General features: G+C 35.9%; 1 long non-coding RNA gene across 1 annotated transcript; it reads left to right on the top strand.

Annotated features, from left to right (window-relative positions):
• Positions 1 to 594: 594 nt before the first annotated feature.
• On the top strand, positions 595 to 20,646 carry LOC116509070. The gene is made up of 3 exons (XR_004255457.1): positions 595 to 937; positions 17,107 to 17,281; positions 17,982 to 20,646. It is a non-coding gene; the product is annotated as an uncharacterized LOC116509070 (long non-coding RNA).
• The last annotated feature ends 44 nt before the right edge of the window (positions 20,647 to 20,690 follow it).

The following is a 20,690-nucleotide window of genomic DNA, read 5'->3' as shown; positions in this document are numbered from 1 at the left end:
TATTATTTTAGCCTATCAAAGGCCATCTAGTGAATTCTACAGTGGTTCATATAGAGAATACTTAGATAAAGTACCTGTTAGATGGCATCTAATAAATCACAAGTTTTACACTCTGTGTTTTGAATCTAATGATAGTTAGATTGCCCCAGATTTAATACAGTGGCTCCTAAGTAGCCAGACTATTCCATGTTTATTCAGCACCTATATCTCAAGAAATATAAGTTAAAGAGTAAAATGTACTCTAAACATTTCTGTTAAAAGACTTGTGGTAAACAGTTGGTGTGAATACTTTTTCATGCAACATCAGGCTGATTACATTTTGCATCAATAGTTTAAGTAGCAGTTACACAATGGAGTTGTATGTGCCTGTTGGGCTAATATATTTCCATGTGGAAAGTGATAATCAAATTTTCTAACACCTAAGCCACATTCTAGTTTTGTTGAGTCATAATTCACATGCATTTGACCCAAAGAAGGACATTCCTGCAGAAGTAGGTCTGCGCCTAAAAATTTGGTGAGTGCATTAAGTCGGAAGCTCTGTTGAATTAAAGAGAAAATTGGAGGAAGGATGTTTCAGTGCACACAGCTGTTGGGAGATGAGGTTACAATGCAGCTAAACAAAGCAGAGGAAATAGATCCCTCCTGTGTACAGTGAGATGGAAGCAAGCAAGAAGCTCTTTGACATCATCCAGACTGAGCATTGGATTACAACAAACAAGACTTACTGACAAAGGAGTAAGGAAACGCCTCCTAAACTCTAGAAAGGGCAGCTTCGTCAATCTGCGTGTAGAAACAGAAGCAGCAAGTCTAAAGCAAGAATACATCTAGGAACTCTGGCTATTTGCCATCATATGCACACATGTGGGACTGAACTGTGTCTGATCCTTGAATTTTAAGAGACTAACTTGTTGGCCTGAGAGCTGCTGAAGCCATTTCTGTGAGTAAAGTTGTGCAGCATGCTAAACTATGCTTGATAACAGCTGTAGAAATGAGTTTTACCTCACAGAGTTAAGGGAGTTATATTGCAAGGACAGCCAAATTCTAATAGAGGCATGTTGGACTGATGATATCAAGTCCTCAGGAATATTTCTTTCATATGTATTGTACTTTTTCTATAATATTAATGTGCTAGCCTCTTACTAACATAAATTTTAATTAGGGAGAAGTTTTTGCTTCCTGCTACAAATCATATATTATAGGAACAAATTTGAAATAAATATATGAAGCATTTCTTGGAGAAAATGGAGCAGATTAAAGTTATTAGAAAATTTGTCTTTTTCAGAAATAGCAGTGATATATCTCATTGTAGTGATCTGTATACAACTGCTTGCCTCTAAAGATTATTGCATTCTGCTGATGAAGGAACTGGAAAAAAAGAGAAGCTATTAATTGTTATCTTAATGATGTCACTGATTGTTTGATTCATTTATTGTATTAATATATAATCAGTTAATATTAATATGTACCATTAAAACTCTTTTCCTAATTAACAATGTATTACATAAACCCAAGATTTGTGTTGTTTATCCTTACAATTATAGTAAAGCATTGAACAATATCAATGAAATAATAATTTGGAATATATTTGCTAATGTTTGATAACATTTGAGTTTTGAAATACTGATTATATGATCAAACACTGCTTAATGTCCAAAATAAAAATAGAAAATATGAAATGATCAATTGGCAAAGCACTATTACAAACTCAAGTATACTATGAACTTGTCTCACATAAATCATTGATTCCTCTGTAATCAACTATTGCAAATTCTAAATTGGGAAATATTATTCTCAGCCTGTGTCGGAAGGATTTCCGACTTATTTTTTTAGGGGGTAAATTTAAAATGTTCTGCATTCAGAATGTGGTTTGATACAGCAAAGTGTAGCTGCAGTAACATGGTCCTATTCTTTTAAAAAAAAACGGGTATGACTAACTTGAATAATCCAGGCCAAATATTATTAAATGATAGATGGAACTGCAAAGGGATTAAAATCATTACAAAAAAAAATAACCCTAGGCAGACATCCATTTTATCATAAATTGTCTTTAACTGAAAGATACTTTGTCCTAAATTGTGCTGTTTTCTGCTGTCCTTTTTAATGAAGTAGTTTCTCTAATATATAACTATAATCAGACTATAATTACACACACACACACACACACACACACACACCATAAAAGCATTGATCAAATTACTGAAAAGCATAAGGCAAATGGCAAAATATACATCATAATGCAACCTGTGCCACTTACATAGTTGTGTGTGAGATATCGTGAAAGAAATACAAATGGGTGGAGATATCATTTTGGCATCATTCTGTCTGGGTGTGAATGTCTATGCTCAATAAACATTTTTTTTCAGTTTAATGGCAAGATGCAACCTACTGTTCAGTCTATTTTATCTAGAAATCTATTGCTTAACATTTGATGCAGATCTATATTGCATAATAAGTCATTTTTACTTTCCTTAAAATGTCCACAGTTCTCCTATAGAAGATTTATCTAAGAAAAAAAATTCCACCCAAAATGCAGTTATGGCCTAAAGTTATATTAATGTTCATTCTGAAAATTTCAACACAAAATAATGCATCCTCAGAACAAGTTACAGCTTGAATTCTTGAGCAACAGTTGCAATCATCTAGTATTCTATGTTTTTTGAAATGATCAATATGTGTAAAACAAAAAAAATATTTTTCACTTTTTAAGATGAAATAAATTAAACGAATAAAGTAAATGTTCATAATTTCACAATCACAGAGCCATCTATCTCATTATCTCTCAAATAATATAAATAATTACTATGAATTTCATCTATTCTTATGTAGTATCCTACTGGCTTTAGAGCTGCAACAGGTTTTTCCAAAGGTTTTAACAAGTATGGAATTTCAGAAGCAGCAATGGCCTCATGTCCAGATAATAAATGCTTAAATTGAATAAACTGCCAAAAAGTACTCCAAGTAAATTAAACTTGATGTCGAGTCCAAGAAATGTTTTAAAAATTACTGACAGAACTGAATTAGTCCAAGATGAATAATAGTCACGCGTTTTTATATCCAGTCAGTTACAGTAGACCTACCTGGGGGCAGGGGTGGGTTCCTGCCAATTCTAACCTCTTCTATAGAAGAGGTCCCACAAATCTACAGTGCCGTTTAGAACCGGTTCCAGCTCGCTCCCCTCACCCGTCCACACATCATCAAGATAAAGAGCGAGAGGAGGAATTCTGGGAGTTGAAGTCCACAAGTCTTAAAGCTGTCAAGTTTGAACACCCCTGGGGTTTTTTCCCTAAAGGGATAGGGGTGCAAGAGTTTTGTAACTTGACAGCTTTAAGACTTGTGTGTTTCAAATGCCAGAGTTTTGGTTGCTAAGCAAGAGCATTGTTAAGTGAGTTTCACCACATTTTACAAGTTGGCCATGCCCACCCAATCACATGGCTGGCAAGCCACTCCCACCTGGTCACATGGCCGGCAGGCCACTCCCACCTGGTCACATGGCCAGCAAGCCACTCTCACAAAGCAGGCCACACTTACAGAAGAGGTTCTAAAAAATTTTGAAACCTGCCACTGCCTGGGGGGGTACTTATCACCCAAATTTGAAGTTCCAGTGATCAGTCTCCCCCTACCCACACAGTCACATGATCAAATTTCAGGCCTCATTTATGATTGTTTGCAGCAACCAATAGTCACATGACTGCATTGTACAACAGTTTTACTGAAAACTGGCATTTATTTCTGGCTTTCAGCAAAACCTCACCCATAATGATCCATAGTTTCACTCTAAAAACTGGCATACACTTGACAAAAGGTCTGCAAAAAGGGGCATAAAATTGAGTTGGTCATGAATGACCCGTTTTAAGACTTATAGCTGTGATGAGCAGGTTCTCTTACAGTCATAGTTGAGGACTACCCGTATTCCTTAAAATATGTGATATTTTTCATTATATTCCTTAGTATGATTCCATAAAGGGACTCATTGGCTAAGACGCTGACCTTGTTGATCGAAAGGTTGGCAGTTCGGTGGTTTGAATCCCTAACACCGCATAATGGAGTGAGCTCCAGTTACTTGTCCCAGCTTCTGCCAACTTAGCAGTTAAAAAGCATGTAAAAATGCAAGTAGAAAAATAGGAACCACTTTGGTGGGCAGGTAACAGCGTTCCATGTGCCTTTGGCATTTAGTCATGCCAGCCACATGACCATGGAGATGTCTTTGAACAGCGCTGGCTCTTCGGTTTTGAAACGGAGATGAGCACCACTCCCTAGAATCAGAAACGACTAGCACATATGTGCGAGGGAAACCTTTACCTTTTACCTATAATTCCATAATGTAAAGTTTTACTGTGTTTTGCAACGTAATAGTTTCCATATGTAACAGGCAGCATTAAATCAGATATTCAAACAGATCCCTAATTTAAAAAGGTTTCCAAGATTTCAATGCAATCAAACAGTCACTTTCAGATTGTTTTTTCCCCTGGATTTTCAGCTGACCAAAGCTAAAATAAACACATAATAATAGAACTGCATATGTGGAAAATTAAATCTATCTTTTCCAATATGCAATTTATGTAGTGAAACTCTCAAAGGATGTTCCTGTCAAAAAATGTTACTTAACAGCATATAAATTCACTTAAAATTATGTGTAGGAATAAAAATAGGGAAAAAATTTAAAATATAAATGAAACTCAGATTTAAATTCATGTAATCAAATTATCTCACCTCTAACTCTCAGAGGAATGCTGGATTATTTAGAACTTCTTTAATTTATGTAAAATTGGGATATGCTAAAATTTATCAGGTTAGAGGTAAAAAGGGAATATTTGTATCAAGATAAATAAAGGAATTAGAGTAAAATCTAAAACGCAAACCCCAATTAGTTTTATGTCTTCTGTATATGAGTTCCAGCTCTCCTTTTTAAACATACTGTAATTCAAGGAAGTGAATATACCTAATACTCTTGCTACCTACTGTATTTAACCTCAACAACAGCCCTGTGAGGTGATAAGATGTGTCTTTAACAGGGTCTCTTTTTTAGCAGAGTCCTTGAATCACACAGTGGCTCAGTGCCTAAGACACTGAGCTTGTTGATCAGAAAGGGTTGGCAGTTTGGCGGTTGAATCCCTAGTGCCTCGTAACAGGGGTGAGCTCCGGTTACTTGTCCCAGCTTCTGCCAACCTAGCAGTTCGAAAGCATGTAAAAATGCAAGTAGAAAAATAGGAAACATCTTTGGTGGGAAGGTAACAGTGTTCCTTGTGCCTTCAGTGTTTAGTCATGCCAGCCACATGACTACGGAGAGGTTTTCAGACAGCGCTGGCTCTTCGGCTTTGAAAGGGAGATGAGCACTGCCCCTAGAGTTGGGAATGACTAACACATATGTGCAAGGGGAGCCTTTACCTTTACCTTTTTTTTCAGCTTTACTGCATGCATTTTCAAAACTATGTGGATGGATAAGAAATTTGTTCCATCTCAAATTTTATATGAAAATACTCATTTTGAACTTCTGAATGCAAGGCATATTGAAATCCATTTTCACTGCAGTTCACATCTCAAGATAACTTAAGAAAAGCCCTTACAAATAAACATACATATTACTGGAAGAATATGTTGGAACAAATGGCATTTAATCACAGAATATTCCACAATGAATATTTAGCATCTTTTGATAAATGACCCCAAAACAGAGGGAGAGAGTCATGTCTGTTCCTTAAAGATTCTGGGAATTGTAGTTCTATGCAGGCAACAAAGCCTCAAAAGAGAGGTCATGTCTATTAAATCAGTTTATAACATAAATCCTTCATAATGAAATGAGCCCCTTGAAAGGCATTGGTTACCAGTTTGCTTCTGGGTCCAACTCGATCATTATGTTTAAAGCCCTTTATGTCATGGATCCAGGGTATCTGAGGAACCATCTCACTCCAATGGGGTTAGCCTGCCACAGTCGTTCCAGCAGAAGGGACTTACTGTAGATCGTCTGCTAATCATCTGCTAAAGAATTTCAGCTAGCGTGATTGAGGAATAGAGCTTGTTGCACTGTGGCCCCCACCTTGTAGAACATTCTACTTTTGGAGGTGAGATCTGTTCCCACCTTTCTGGCCTTCCAGAGCAATCTAAAAACTTGTTTTTGCCCGTTGGCTTGGTGTTCTGATGGGAGCATTCCTTGCTAGAGATGGTTGACACAATAAGACCACCTCTCAACCCCATGCTATCCATCTCCTTCATAGGTAGCATTTTTAATTGTATTTGTGTGTGTGTGTGTGTGTGTGTGTGTGTGTGTATATTATAATATATATATATATATATTAATATATATATATATATATATATATATATATATATATTCTTTTGTCATTTATAAGCCTCCCTGTGTCACCTTATCAGTGAGGTGGGCGCACATTAAATAATAAATAAATAATAAATAAATAAATAAATAAATAAATAAATTGAATGAGATTATTATGGAGTTTATTCACATTGTTGCATCAGTTTATGCTAATTCAACTTGGTTCACCAGAGGAAAGGATATCCTTTCTGGAACAAACAGTAGCTCATACAGCATTTGCTTAGCAGCTGCACTTTAAAACATCTGGACTGACATCATTGTTGTAACTCAGATAATAATCCTTACAACCTTCAATTACAATTTATATCAAAATTGTATTCCTTTACAGAATGACTTGTGATATCTTTATAAATATATTTATATAAATTTTGCACCAATATGGAAATAGTTTACTATTGTCGTCTTCTCTATGGTCTTTATATTTCCATTCTAGTCTTCAGGTCTGGCATTTATTGATTGTCTTTCATCTAAGTATTGCTTAGATCCAATCTTGCCTAAGGTTAATGCTTAGTGTTGATATACTGTAGGTCAATTAATATAAGTACATTTATGAATTCTAAAATTTAGTTTCTGGATTATAGAAAATTATTAATTACTTGTAGAGCATAGACCCGTGATGGTGAACCTATGACACGTGAAGCCATATTTGGTGGTATGCCAGCCGTCAGCTCTGGCGCATATGTGCGTGCTGGCCAGCTGAGTTTTTGCCCTTCTGGAGGGCCGCAGGAGACCGTTCCACCCACCCCCAGGCTTCAGGAAAGCCTCCAGAGCCTGGGGAGAGGTCGCGCGTGCATGCGCAGGGGGGATTGAGTGACACACGCACACACTTTTGGCACACAGTAAGAAAAAGTTTCACCATCACTGCCATAAACTAAATTCTATAATGGTGGGTTTTGCATGGTGGTACATTTACTAAAAGGCCCCAAGGAGTATGTCTCTTGGTTTATTGATTTTAACAGGCCTTAGAGCCTGAAACTAGTCATGACTAATCTCATGGAAAATCTGCTAAATGTATGGTGAGTTACTTTGAACTCAACAGACATACAGTCCTAAATCTTAAGAATTAAAAGGCCGTTATTACATAACAGCCCCTTGGACAGATTGAACTAAAGCTGAGATAAAACTGTCAACTTTATCCCGAGAAGACCTATTATAGCCACAGAAGACAGAAACCTAGGCATCATCTTAAAGAAGGTTCCTATACCCTAGCTTTACTCAGATGTGTTGGATTATGCTGTCATCATCTCCAAACGCTGCAACAGTGTCTGGTAGGTCTTGTAGCCCAAGGCATCTGAATGGCAATAGGTTATCTAGTGACCATGAAACCAGGTTTTTCATCAGTGGGAAACAAAATGCTTTACTCTCTTGGATTTCTGGAACCATTTATAGTTAGTGTGTTAAATGAAGTCTGCTCATTTCCCCCCAAGATCTTTGAATTCTTCTTCAGTCCTGGGGAAGTTTCCTTTTCAATCCTCTTTAATTTCTCAGGTTTCCCTTGAATGTAAATACATTTTCTTTAAAATAGGCACAGAGTACCACTCAGGATTTGTAAAGAAACTGGAAAGGGTGAAAATCCCATATGAGAGACATACACATAAATATGCACATGCATACTTTTTTCAGATAGCACAAAGATAAGTACCTGACCACCAAAAGTAATTCAAGGCAGAAGAAAAGTGTATGCACTCTAAGACAAATATATTCTGATATTCCTTGATTCTGGTGTTTTTAGTATAGATGATTTAAAAAATGACTGGATCTTGTAATGTGCAACAAAACTCAGTCCAGTGCATAATATTTGTACTAAGAATCATATGCAACAAAATCTCACGTTTTAAAACATATTTATTCAACTTGTACAAAGGGTGTTAACTGCTACTTTTCTCTATTGTAAAAGGTACACAGGAAAAGAAAATGTAGATAGGGATCAGTTGTGATACCCAGCATGAATTTGGAAAGAGCTGGAGTTCACTGGCGTTACAATAATACAATAATACAATACAATAGCAGAGTTGGAAGGGACCTTGGAGGTCTTCTAATCCAACCCCCTGCTAGGCAGGAAACCCTATACCGTTCCAGACAAAGGGCTAGCCAACATCTTCTTAAAGACTTCCTTCATTTGTCACACCAGCACAGCCTATCCCATCAGTGAAGGGTCCTTCCAAATATGTCCTATTAGAAGCCTCACTGATGGATGGATTATGTGCCATCAAAAGGTACATTCATCAATTCTGTAATTGAATTCATGCATAATGCTGCAGAAGTTCCATAATCTTTACCAAATATGGCTAAACCTTGTGGACTGGGAACTTTGGGAAATGAACACATTTGATCAGTTTGGCAAAGTCTAAACTATGTTGAAAAGATGTTTACTTTAGGTCACACTGACAGTGCTAGTTCAAATAGAAAAAAATGTTTTAGTTTCATTCATACCGAGAAGTTCAGAAAATAAATTATGAAACCCTGTACAATCTAGAGTTTAGTAACTGCATATCTACCAATTAATTGTGATTCATTAATTGTTTAGAATTTGAAACTTTCTATTGAAGATACAACTTCTGATTCAAATCTCGTTTTATTTTAGCATTTGGAGTCACAGATAGTTGGTCTAAAAAATCTAGATGAAGAATTTGCTAAGAACTAAATGCCTTAGGAATTTTTATTATGCTTATTTTATTTATTAATTTATAAAATTTATATAGTGCCCATTTCGCTTACAATATTCTTTTTCCCTTTGCTCAAAGAATTTCTCAGAACTATGCAGTATTGTTACTAGACATTTATGGGCTGCACTATATAGAAATAAAATTAATTTTATTTCAAGAGGTTGGCCATCCTACGGTTTAAGGGCAATTTTCCACTGGGCACATTATAATGGAGTGCACATTCTATAATTTCTGTACATAGACAATTAATAGAAAATTAATTCTTTGCTTTATGAATACTCTACCATGTGATGTCAAGTAGAGTAAATTGCCTGAATATAACCTAGCTAGATTAGTATATATTTTGCATTCTTGCCACATAAAGCAATATGTCCGTAAAAATTTTATCAGTTTTCTAACAATGTATTCCAAAACTGGAATTATTCACGTCTTTCAGTGGCAACTAAGAGAAAGATTGCTGGCTTATATATTTTTTGAATCAGGATGATAAAGGAATAAAAATAATCATGTCTTCAGAGAATAAAAATCTCTGTGCTGCCATTTGGCAAAATCTCTTTCCATAGTGATGCCCTCATGGGTGCTGTTTTATTTCTGTTTACTAAAAGCTGGAGAACTGTAGAGTGAAGGGAGTTTCCTACTTTTCTGTTTCCTACAGACAAAGTGAAATTCATTTTCTCACAGGTCAAGGATAGGGGAGAAGAGATTCATTTCCTTATTTACCAGATGAAACCTCTTAGTTTAGTTTGGGAATTTAATGTGAGACTGTTCTAGATCTCTTTGAAGGGAATCATGGGGATATAGTACATAGAGAGGTCCAAAATCTGCAGGCTTCAATAATGTGGTTTCTAAAACCTGGATAATGTCATGAAAAGGAACAACAGCATTTGTCTGAGACAGAAAACAGCAATACCGAGATGCAAGAGAGAATGAAAGCGAAAGTGACACAATTCATTATAGAGGTGAGCATTTGATGTTGTTCTTCTCCTAGAAGTCAGAGATAATATAGTTCTGTGATAGCAAACCTCTGGCACCATGGTGGTGCAGAGGTGGCATGCACAGCCCACTCTGTGGGCACATGCACCATCACCAGCTGCTCTTCTGGTTTCTGGTGCACATATGCGCGCCAGCCAGCTGGTCTTTGTGGGCACCGTTTTCCGGGCCTTTGGGGGGCTTTGGGGCAGGGCGTTTCCGTGCCATTTTTGCCCAGAAAATCAGACTGAAAACGGCCCCAAAAATAACCCGGAAAACAGACAAAAACAGCCCAAAACAAGGCATGCACATGCTGGCCAGCTGGTCTTCAGGTTTCCGGTGACCAGTTGGCCGGTGCACGTGTGCGTGCTGGAAACCCGAAGACTAACTGGCCGGCATGCACACCCGCCAGCTGGTTTTTGGGTTGCCGGCGCTCCAGCAGGTGCCCATGCATACGCATGCACGAACATTCCGGTTTGGGCACTTAGTGCCGAAAAGGTTCACCATCACTGGTATTAAAGTAGAAAAATATATAAAATGGATTAAAATGAATGAAGACATGGCAAAAGGGACAGTTAGAAGCTTGCTTAAAGGGACAGGGAAATGTCATCAGCCTCTAACCACAAGATGTTCCAGCCAACCTCCCTATGTCAAAAGTCTAAACCACAAATAAAGTTCGTTAATGACACGTAGTCCATACCTGTAACAAAAGGAGAAGTAAGACCCCATCTCCTTATAAGGCTTTTTCCTCAAAGGTACCAATAAGAAATGAGTTAAGTGTTTCCGGGCCTTTGATAATGTATAAGAAAATGCGTGCTTCGCTAATGAAGGTTGTTCAAACTTGCAATGTTACCATTTTGCTAACTTTCTGAACCTGGCTGCCAAATAACACTTTTCCTGTATCCTGAGAAGTCTAAAGCCTGTCAGTTTCTGCAACAGTATAGTTGATGACATCATGCTATCACAGTATGTCAAAGGCAACATGTTGGGGCCATTTTTGGTTTAAAGGGTGGGGTGGGGGTAAAGTATCAAAAGCCTTGGATGAATTTAGCCTGGAGTGGTGCCCATTTTAAGGGTGAAATGACAAAGTGTCCAAGCCACCTTAGAGAAAGTGGGTAAGTGGAGTACCAAGATTGGGAGGGTCCTATCATGATGTTACTTCAAGCAGCAGAAGTGGGTCATTATGAATGGTCATGTTTCCTAGTCGTATAAGCTGTCATACTTAGATAATTGATGCCTGCTGAGAACTTTTTAAACTACATTTTGGGGATTTCAGTGAGAAATTTTCTGCATACAAAATACTGTATATTGTCTTCTTTCCATTAGGACTGTAGACCTTCAGTAGAGGTGTCTGCAAATCTAGGTGCAGAGGCTGGTATTCTTGAGATGCATATTGCAGAATAAGCTATGCAAACGATATGCAAATCTATTTCCTCTTACTATCTTTAGGTGACACCTTTCCTTTTGGAAAGAATAGTGTATAATTGAAGTCTAACCACAATACAACCTCTTTTCCCGAAAGCTACAAATATTGTGAGTCTGGAGACTAAGTAAGGAGTCTGGAGCCTAAATCATGTTGATGAATAGCTAAATGAATTTGGTATGTTTAGTCGAACGAAGAGAAGAATGTTACTTCTAAATAAGTTTAAATTAGAAATAGCTAGTGTGCAACTTTTTAAGTGTTTATTAAAGTCCCCTTCTGTGTAATGTGTGTTACCTCTTGTTCTAATGACAGTGTTGTCCAGTTATGGAATCATTGGCCAAAGAAAAAAAAAACCGAATCAAGCCAAACTGAAACAAATAGGGAGATCTCACAGTCTGAGAAGAGCTCTCCTTTATCCGACAGCATTGCTGTTTTGGCACCCCTAAAACCCAAGGCAATATCCAGTCCCGCATTTTACAAAGTCAAAATTGCGAATGACTCTGTTCTAACCCCCAAAGCTTCAAGAGTCATGGGTGAACTTCAGGTGGCCTGACCATTGGAGTGTTGGAGCCTAACTGCCAGGGCATTTGAATGGGATGCTGCTACACAGAGAAACACAGGAGGTACAAGTCTTCCATTCTCCATGCCTGAAGTGAGATCAACAGGGCTAGGTGGATGAGGAAGGTGGTTTTGCCTGAAGCCAGCACAAGGCCTAACCTGAGGCCTGGCTGGCTTTCCTCCTTTGGAAATAAGCCTTTGGTTGCCATGGCGCTCCCTTATTCTATAGTGGGGGCTCTGGAAAGAGCAGAGCCTCAGACTGACACCAGATCCCACAGTAGTCAGGTCACCAGGTAAGGGTAGAAAAATAAGCCGGGAACAGATGGGACACGTTGACAAGGAGCACTTCAAAGCAGAAGCTGTAAGAATAATATGCCCTGCTAGAGAAAATAGCCAGGAGAATTTCGAATGAAATGACCGTTTTTCATTTATATGTATATCTGTGTCACCATTGCTGCATTAGCTAACAGCAGCAATCTGGGAAAACACTGGTTTCTGTGTACTTGTTTGGTCCCTATTTTTACCGCATCTCAGGAAAATTATCTTGATGTGGGTTGCTGCAATAATTATTGAGGTTTAAACCCCTCTTGAGTTCATGAATTAAATCTACAGTTGGGAGAGGACTTTGTCTTAAGCCCCTATGGATAATAAGGTGGAATGCATTGCATGTGTCCTGCCCTTTTAATACATTTTGTTGCTGCAATATTTTTTTTGAATTACTAATGCTCTCCTAAACGATTGTATTTTATTATCAGATAGATGACTAGTAAAAGAAAAGTAGCTTATTTTAATAAAGAAGGCAAGAAAAACTCACACATACACAGAGGAAGAGAACTAACTCCACACATGACAATTTTAAACATGCTTTTGAAAAAGGGTGTTTAAAACTATGACTTACATTTTTGAGGGCAGAGCAGAAGAAAAAAAGTTTATTTCTAGGGAGTGTCTTAAAGAGTTTTTTAGCATCATCCAGCCATTGTTAAAGTCTTATTGTTGTTACAGTGGCACAAAAATGTGGGTAGTTCAAGAAGACAGTATTAACTCGGTTCCTGCTAGGGTAAATATAATAGTAAAGTCACAAGTATTTTATTCAGTCTCAGGAGCAGAGCAGCTATGACTATTTCTTTAGATGAGTAATTATTTTTAGTTGTGCTCTGGAGAAAAAAATGAAGATAGATTTCAAAGTCCTATGATTTGGTTGCCTATACTATGGTCTAGCAAGTGGACTTAAGCATGCTGAACTATAATATATTATGGATCCTACCTATTACAATGGATAAAACTGCTTTGACCAAAATAACTGTTATTTTTAAGTTGATATAAATTTTTCACATTCCCATTCGCTGCAGTAAATCCAAGAGCTGAGCAGACCAAGTTAACATTTAGAATGTCTGAAAACATAAAGGAAACCTGTCTCAAACAATGTCAGAAGTGCGATGTTGACATGAATGGAGACATGTTAGACGCACAAGGTGTTTGTCTTCACTGCAAAACTGAGGCAAAAGAGGAGCATCAAAAAAATCAGAAAAGCAGAAGGTAAGGTACAGTAAAGAATAGGCTTGGATTATCTTACAGATCACAAGAGGAAAGGTGATAGCTAGTGATCAGTTAAAATGCCTTTGAAATAACAAGCAATAAACAAAGAAATCCATGGACAGGTTGCCTTTCATAGTTGTTGGCCATGGTAAGACAAATATTAATATTAAAAGGCATTATAACTCTAAATTAGGTGTGGACAACCCACCAACTGCACGCAGTCCCCAAAGTCCTACTTTGCTGTTCCTGGAAGTCACTAAATAATGATCACACTTTTCACTGATTTGGGTGGAAATTTAGTAAAGTTCTGTAGATATTTTTGCAATTTTCCCCCTTCAACAAGGAATTTCATCTATCAAAGTAGTATAAGCATAGGAAGTTGTTGCTTAGCAATTTTAATTTCGGTTTCTATTTCTTTATATCCAGTATTCAACTAAACTTCTCCTGTTATACAATATACTGTCTCTAAATACAAGCAGTTTTTTGGGGGGTGGGGAGGAATTGTTATTTTCTAGCCCTGTAAATGTATTGAAATCCTTTGGAATCACTAGTTGTTGACATACAATGCTTGATTCAAAGCCTCTTCTTTTTGATTGAGGATGGTTTTATTTAAGGACATCAAAAGAATCTTGATAAATGAGGCTAAATGTTGACTTGTGAAGTCAGGGTTCGTGATATAAAATAATCTCTACGGTTTCTTAGTTGATTATCATCTAGTGCAAATGATACACTTTTTGCAAGCATTTGTATTAATATTGACAAAACATGGAGGAGGAGGAGGAGGAGGAGGAGGAGGAGGAGGAGGAGGAGGAGGAGGAGGAGGTGGAGGAGGAGGAGGAGGAGGAGGAGGAAGATGATTTTGGAAATGAATATGAATTCATTTCATATTGCAAACCAATTGGCATAAGATGCCTCTTTCCTGTAAGATTTTCAGATGGTGATTTTCATTTTGTTAAGTTGTCAAATTGAGCAAAAAATAACTGTAAAATTAAATCTTAATTATTTAGTTAATATTATTAACTCTTTTCTTCAGGTATCTTCTGAGAATCTTGCTTTGCCGAAGATTTGGGTGCAAACAATTTATAGCCATTTTTTGGGACCTACTTTCTTTATACCAATTTTGTTTATTATCATATCAAGCTTCTGGAGAAAAAGTGTTCAACCACATGACACTATATATGTAGATTTTCTTCCTTCTCTGCTTCTGACATTACCAAGCCCTATGTATACCAATTGAGTATTTCTGCTTGAAAACAAAAATATAACCATTTCATATGGGAATCTATTTTCAAAACAGTTCCATTGCAATTCAACCAACTCATTTATTCTGATTCAAGAGTAATCAAAACTGTTTTATGAGACATTGAGATTGAGTCAACACTCCACATATGTTATAGTATTGGGGTGGGGGGGTGAGTGGTGGTGGGACAGTAATCCAAGTCTGCCCTCTGCTGGCCAACACATACCAAATCTAACCACAATTTTAAAATCTAAACCAAGACTTCAAAGTTGAGACCAACAGTTGTCCTCTTAAAAAGTTCATATTTAAGAAGTACAAGTTCTATCCAACTGATCAAAATGCTGTTCCAAACAATATATTCTACCAAAAGAAATGCATTAGTCTTTAAGATGCCATTACTTTCTGTCTTTAAAGTATGAATAGCACTTTGTCACATAAACTAGTATTATCATATATTTTAATATTTTTTGAAACTATTGATAAACATTTAACTCTTAATATATTTATATGTTTATCAATAAACACACATTAACCTTTTAATACTACATTTATACTACCTCCAGAAGAAAGTTGGAGGCGGCTTATCAATTTCATCAGCCTGTTTCTCTTCTCTGCAATTAATTTAAAATGTGATCAAGAATAATAATATAACAATTCAAAATCTGAATCAACTAAGAGTGCACATGAATACATGCTTTTTAAAAAATTAAATGCATTTGTATGTAGTAACACTTTGAATATATGGTTTTGCTATTATTTGTAGCTTTTATCCTACTCCATTTTGAGTTCGGTAAATCATTTGCATTTCTTATTTGGAGGTCTGTAGTTTACCTTCAGTCTAAAGGCAAATACTTTCCTTCTCCTGTGGACTCATTATTTTGTGAATTGTAGGTGTGAATCATTTAATTTCCAGAATCTTTCTTTGCATTCTGTCCTGTTCACTTCCTTTTGATGTGTAACTGGTGTTTCTAGGGCAAGACATTCTTTATTTCTTTTCCTGAACTATTTATTTTCTTCTTTGCTAAGAATGATCATCTGTATTGTACTGTCTCCAAGGGAGAAAACATTGTGAAAGCCTTTGAATTCTATAATGTGTGAGCACCCTATTTGAATTGTTTGAGGGGGTGGAGAGAGCTGCATATATATCCATTCCACCTTTAGAAATAGTATAGTTGGGTAAAACCAGGATATTAGCATAAGCTGCTTTTCAGATTTTTATGAATGTATTTTTCTTCTGTGCATATATTAAAAATGAAGTTTGTTTGGTTCTGAATGGCTGTTTGAATGATTTATGTTCTGCTTTAGAAATAATAATTCTTCATTGTCTGCCTCCATGAATAGTTTCCCCAGAAACTCAAAACAATACAGCTAGGGAGTTACATTTTATTGCAACTCCAGAAATGAAACTTACTTCTAGTAGTTGTTTACCTCTGACTAAGCTTTCATTTTACATTATAGTATAACACTTTAGGTTCAATCTTGGTGACTTTCCTTCTCAGCTTTTCCAAAGGTTAATAGAAACTTTGCTTTACATTTTCCACGGCGCATTGTAAGAGACCATGTATTAATAGCAATAGCAGTTAGACTTATACCACTTCATAGGGCTTTCAGCCCTCTCTAAGCGGTTTTACAGAGTCAGCATATTGCCCCCACAGTCTGGGTCCTCATTTCACCCACCTCGGAAGGATGGAAGGCTGAGTCAACCTTGAGCCGGTGAGATTAGAACTGCTGAACTGCAGATAACAGTCAGCTGAAGTGGCCTGCAGTACTGCACCCTAACCACTGTGCCACCTTGGCTTTTGACATTCTCTACTACTATTCTGAGAAACTATAGTTCCACATTTCCCTTCACTGAAAGCCGGTATATAAATCTGTGATTGTAAAAGAGAATGCATTGTAATAGCTGTTTCTAATTATCATTGGTAACATCTGAAGAATTCAACAACCATTCACAGTACTTGTACTTGCCTCAGTAATAGAATGTAAATGTTTGGTTGGCTGATCTTAATTTAATTGGGTCCTACGACAGTTGCAAAATATTTTAATATTTCAGTTCTACATGACAAATTTAAATTTTGGAAATTTACTGACATGATAGGATGCTGTCACTCATAATGGTCTAACACAGTATCATCTTGGTAAGCTGATAAACAAACATAGGATAAGGAAAAAGATAGGAATGTAGGATTTAATGCTGACCTTAGCCAAACATTCTAATCTTTTTCCTCCCAGCAAGATTCCCCCCTCCTTAACACTTACTGTATATTCCATTTTTTGTATCAGTCATATCTTATGACTACCTAGGTAGCTTTATGTGATCAATATATTTTAATAAGAAGGTATCCTATGCCCATTAATAATATTGCATTATTGTACTACCTAGGGATTCTGCCACATACAATGTTGGTGAGATGATGGAGACTGAGCCTGCCTATGCTGACTTCATCACCTGTGATCGGACTGGTCGGAGAAATGCTGTTCATGTTCTTCCAGGGGATGCAGTTGCCATTAAGTTGGAGAACCAGCAAACACCATGGATATTTCTGTTGCAGATGAAGGTGAACTCTTCTTTGTTCAATCAAAGCTTTTCAAGGACCGAATATCATTCAGGAAGCTCAGATGTAATGTTATAATTCATATTCTACTTGTTTGAATGTTTATGCAAACTGTATTATGCAATATCATATTTGCTGGCATGCCATTATCATGACTATCAGGTTTCTAAGCCAACCATTCAAATGCCAGGAGCATGCCATCCTTCCTTTATATAAAGGGCCTAGTATATCTTTTAACACCTGTTCATTGGAAGAGTCTGTCCTATGTGGGGTGTTTTTTTTAAAAATCAGTATCCCTTCTTTAAAATTCTGAGTAATATTATCCTATGCTTCTTTGTGATCATAATTTACTGGTTTTTATTTTGTTAAGATTTTTTCTAAACCACCTATGTAAATCTTTTAAAACTAAGCAGTCTAATTTTGTACTGAACTTCTTCCATTATCATATAAACCCCATATAAATCTTGATCCATAATCTTGTACCAGGCAGCCAACTGAGTATCCAATCTCCGTATTTATGAGCATTTCTAAACAAGACTTCTCTCTTTTTTGTAGATAAAAGTCTTATACTGAATTAGCCAGTTTGGAATAAAATATTTCTCCCAATGCAAATAATTGTAGGCAAATAACATTTATGTTCAATTATTTTTACTGGATGCATTTATTGGATGGGAAAAAAATCCACTTTTTTTTTTTTTTGCAGAAAATCAACCAAAGGAAGCTGCTAATGAAAAAAACCCTGGGCTGATTCCTGAAAGGAAGAATGATAATTCAACCTTCTAATTTAGGATGCAGAAGGTGGAAGACTAGATAACAACACTTGATAATTACTCTATATGCTAAGAAATCAGACTGCAACAGGAAAATCTTTACTTACCATTTGGATGTCATAGTCACTTTGTGCAGCAATTAATTGGTATCGCCGAAGTTATTTCTTTCTTTAAAGCTACAAATAAGATCTGTTCTGGTAACCTGACCCAGTTAGAGAGCGTTAAGCAGCTATTTTCTGTACAGTTAAACAACATTTCCATAATATGTATTTCAGATTTTATTGTAAAAGGTGCATTTTGTTCACTTAGTAAATTTAAACTATTTATTTCTATCTCCTGTAAATTATTAGATGGTTATTGTGTTCCTCACGATACATATATAAAATCCCACACCCGGTTGATCTTTTAAGCTATGAACATGGGAATTATAGGATATAATATACCAGACATTTCACCAGCATGAATCTCATTAAATAATTGAGCTTGATATTGGCAACAGTGCTTGTATATAGCTCTAGTTCAGTTCACCTTATTCTGTTTTAAACAAATACTATAGAAATTCCTGCTATAGATGTCACCAAGTGATTCAGTATTTCTGAACAGGTACACTTAACATTTGGTTTGCTTAGCTTTTTTTTTAAAGAAAAGGTGATGCAGGCTAAGGCATAATATTTGTTGTATACAATTCAGATAACTCTGATATATTTGCATTATCTGTTAATAGCAATTTCCTTTTAGGTAAAAGTATTGAGCCAAGGTTGACTTCTGGTGACTACATAGATGCATCCTTGCTGGTATCCTTATAATAATCCTTACATTTTCCATTGCCTTCTTCAACAGTTCCAGTAAATATTATGCAATTCTATAAATTTGTTTTTCAGCAAATAAAACTGAGTATTATACGTTTTGCTGTTTCCTACATTTACCTCTATAGGCTTGCAATTTCCTTTTCTGGTTTTATAATCTGACATTAAAAATCAATAGAACAAAGATTTTCAAAATATTCTGTGATGCTAAGATTGGTATAGCAATCTGCAGAAACAAATACAGAAATGTCGAATATGTACTATAGAAATATATAAAACCAAAGTATTAATCCTGTCTATCCACAGAATATGCCAGAGTTTTCAAATAACATCAGAATGCAGGTCTGTATGAAGATTAGGAAACATATATTTAATTGCGTATACTACAATATGAATTTAGCAGTATGAATATTGACAACTTAAACACAAAAATTATCTGAAACTGGCATAATGTACTCCCAGGGATGGGTGCAAAAAAATTCAATCCTCAACATTTTTACCTTTGTGACTTCAATAAAAAGATGGAAGCAAAAGCTCATAATGTAATAACATATATAACCTATAATACAAATTGGCAAGAAAGCTAATGTCCTAGAAGTCAGAAATAAAATTCAAAGTCAACTTGTTAGGTAGAGAAATGCACTGGAAATAGTATAATTTAGTGAGATAAAGGAAAATTTGTATTCAGAAAATGCAGACCAAATGCAGAGATTCAGGAGCACAATACTTGTCTGGGTAATATTACATATGAAAACTTTAGATTACTATTTGAATACAAATAGTATGAGCCAGAAGTCTGATGTAGCTGCAAGAAATGCTATTATTTTAGGCTGTATCCACATAATCAAAATTTTTCATTGAGGAGAATACCACCTGATTCCAAATGCATTTCTGTAAATTTAGACATTGTAGGAAGATGACCAAGTTCAACTGAGGTAGCAAACAATCAGAGTCTGATAGCATCTTCTCCAACTTACAATTTTTATTATGTACTTTATGTATCTAATAAAGTGAGCCATGCTCATAAATGCTTAAGTCTTGTTAGAAAAGATGCTATACTGTATATTGCTATGTCACAGAACAATACTAAAATTTTAGGCCCCTTCTAGCTTAATGAAAGTTTTTTTTTGCTTCTTGTTTTACTAAAACAATGAAACATCTTATTTTGTAGTGAAACGTAAACAAAGACTCAGACTCTACTTTTCATTTAATGTTTTTTAAATTATTTTATTTGTAGATTTTGGCTTGACTGTTTTTTTCTCATATGCCAGACAAAAATGAAACATACCTTTAAGTAAAAATGGACTTTATTTCATTAAATGAAGACTTAAGTTCTGCTCTTTCCTCAAAATGAATTCTGAAGATATATTGTGTTACACAGCAAGAATATGGATCACAATATTAAAACCATTTACAAGCAGGATAATTTTTTACTGGTACTAAAAAAATATTAAACAATTCTTTATATAATCCTGAATATAGACGATATGCTTGTTGACATTAAGAACTTTTTATTTAACATTCATATAAACCAGTATTTACTGGCTTGCTGTTTTCTGAAATACTTAGTATGCATAGCTAAGCCTACACCTCTGCACACATGACACTAATGTAAAAACTATTCTTCAGACAAACTTTTGATTTTAGTCACCAACAACATGGTATCACAAACATGTAGGAGTTCCTTAGTATTGATTACGAACTTTTAAAAAAAAATCATTACCAAATCAAATCAAACCAGAACCATTTCTATACACAAAATAAGTAATAACAGTGTGAGTTTGTGTTTAGAGACAAGCTCTAACAAATTACAAGAAATACTACATAACTAAAGAT

The sequence above is a fragment of the Thamnophis elegans genome, chromosome 5 (assembly GCF_009769535.1).
Source record: "Thamnophis elegans isolate rThaEle1 chromosome 5, rThaEle1.pri, whole genome shotgun sequence".
NCBI lineage: Eukaryota > Metazoa > Chordata > Lepidosauria > Squamata > Colubridae > Thamnophis > Thamnophis elegans.
Note: the sequence above shows the minus strand (reverse complement) of the source record. Positions and strands in the feature narration are given on the sequence as shown.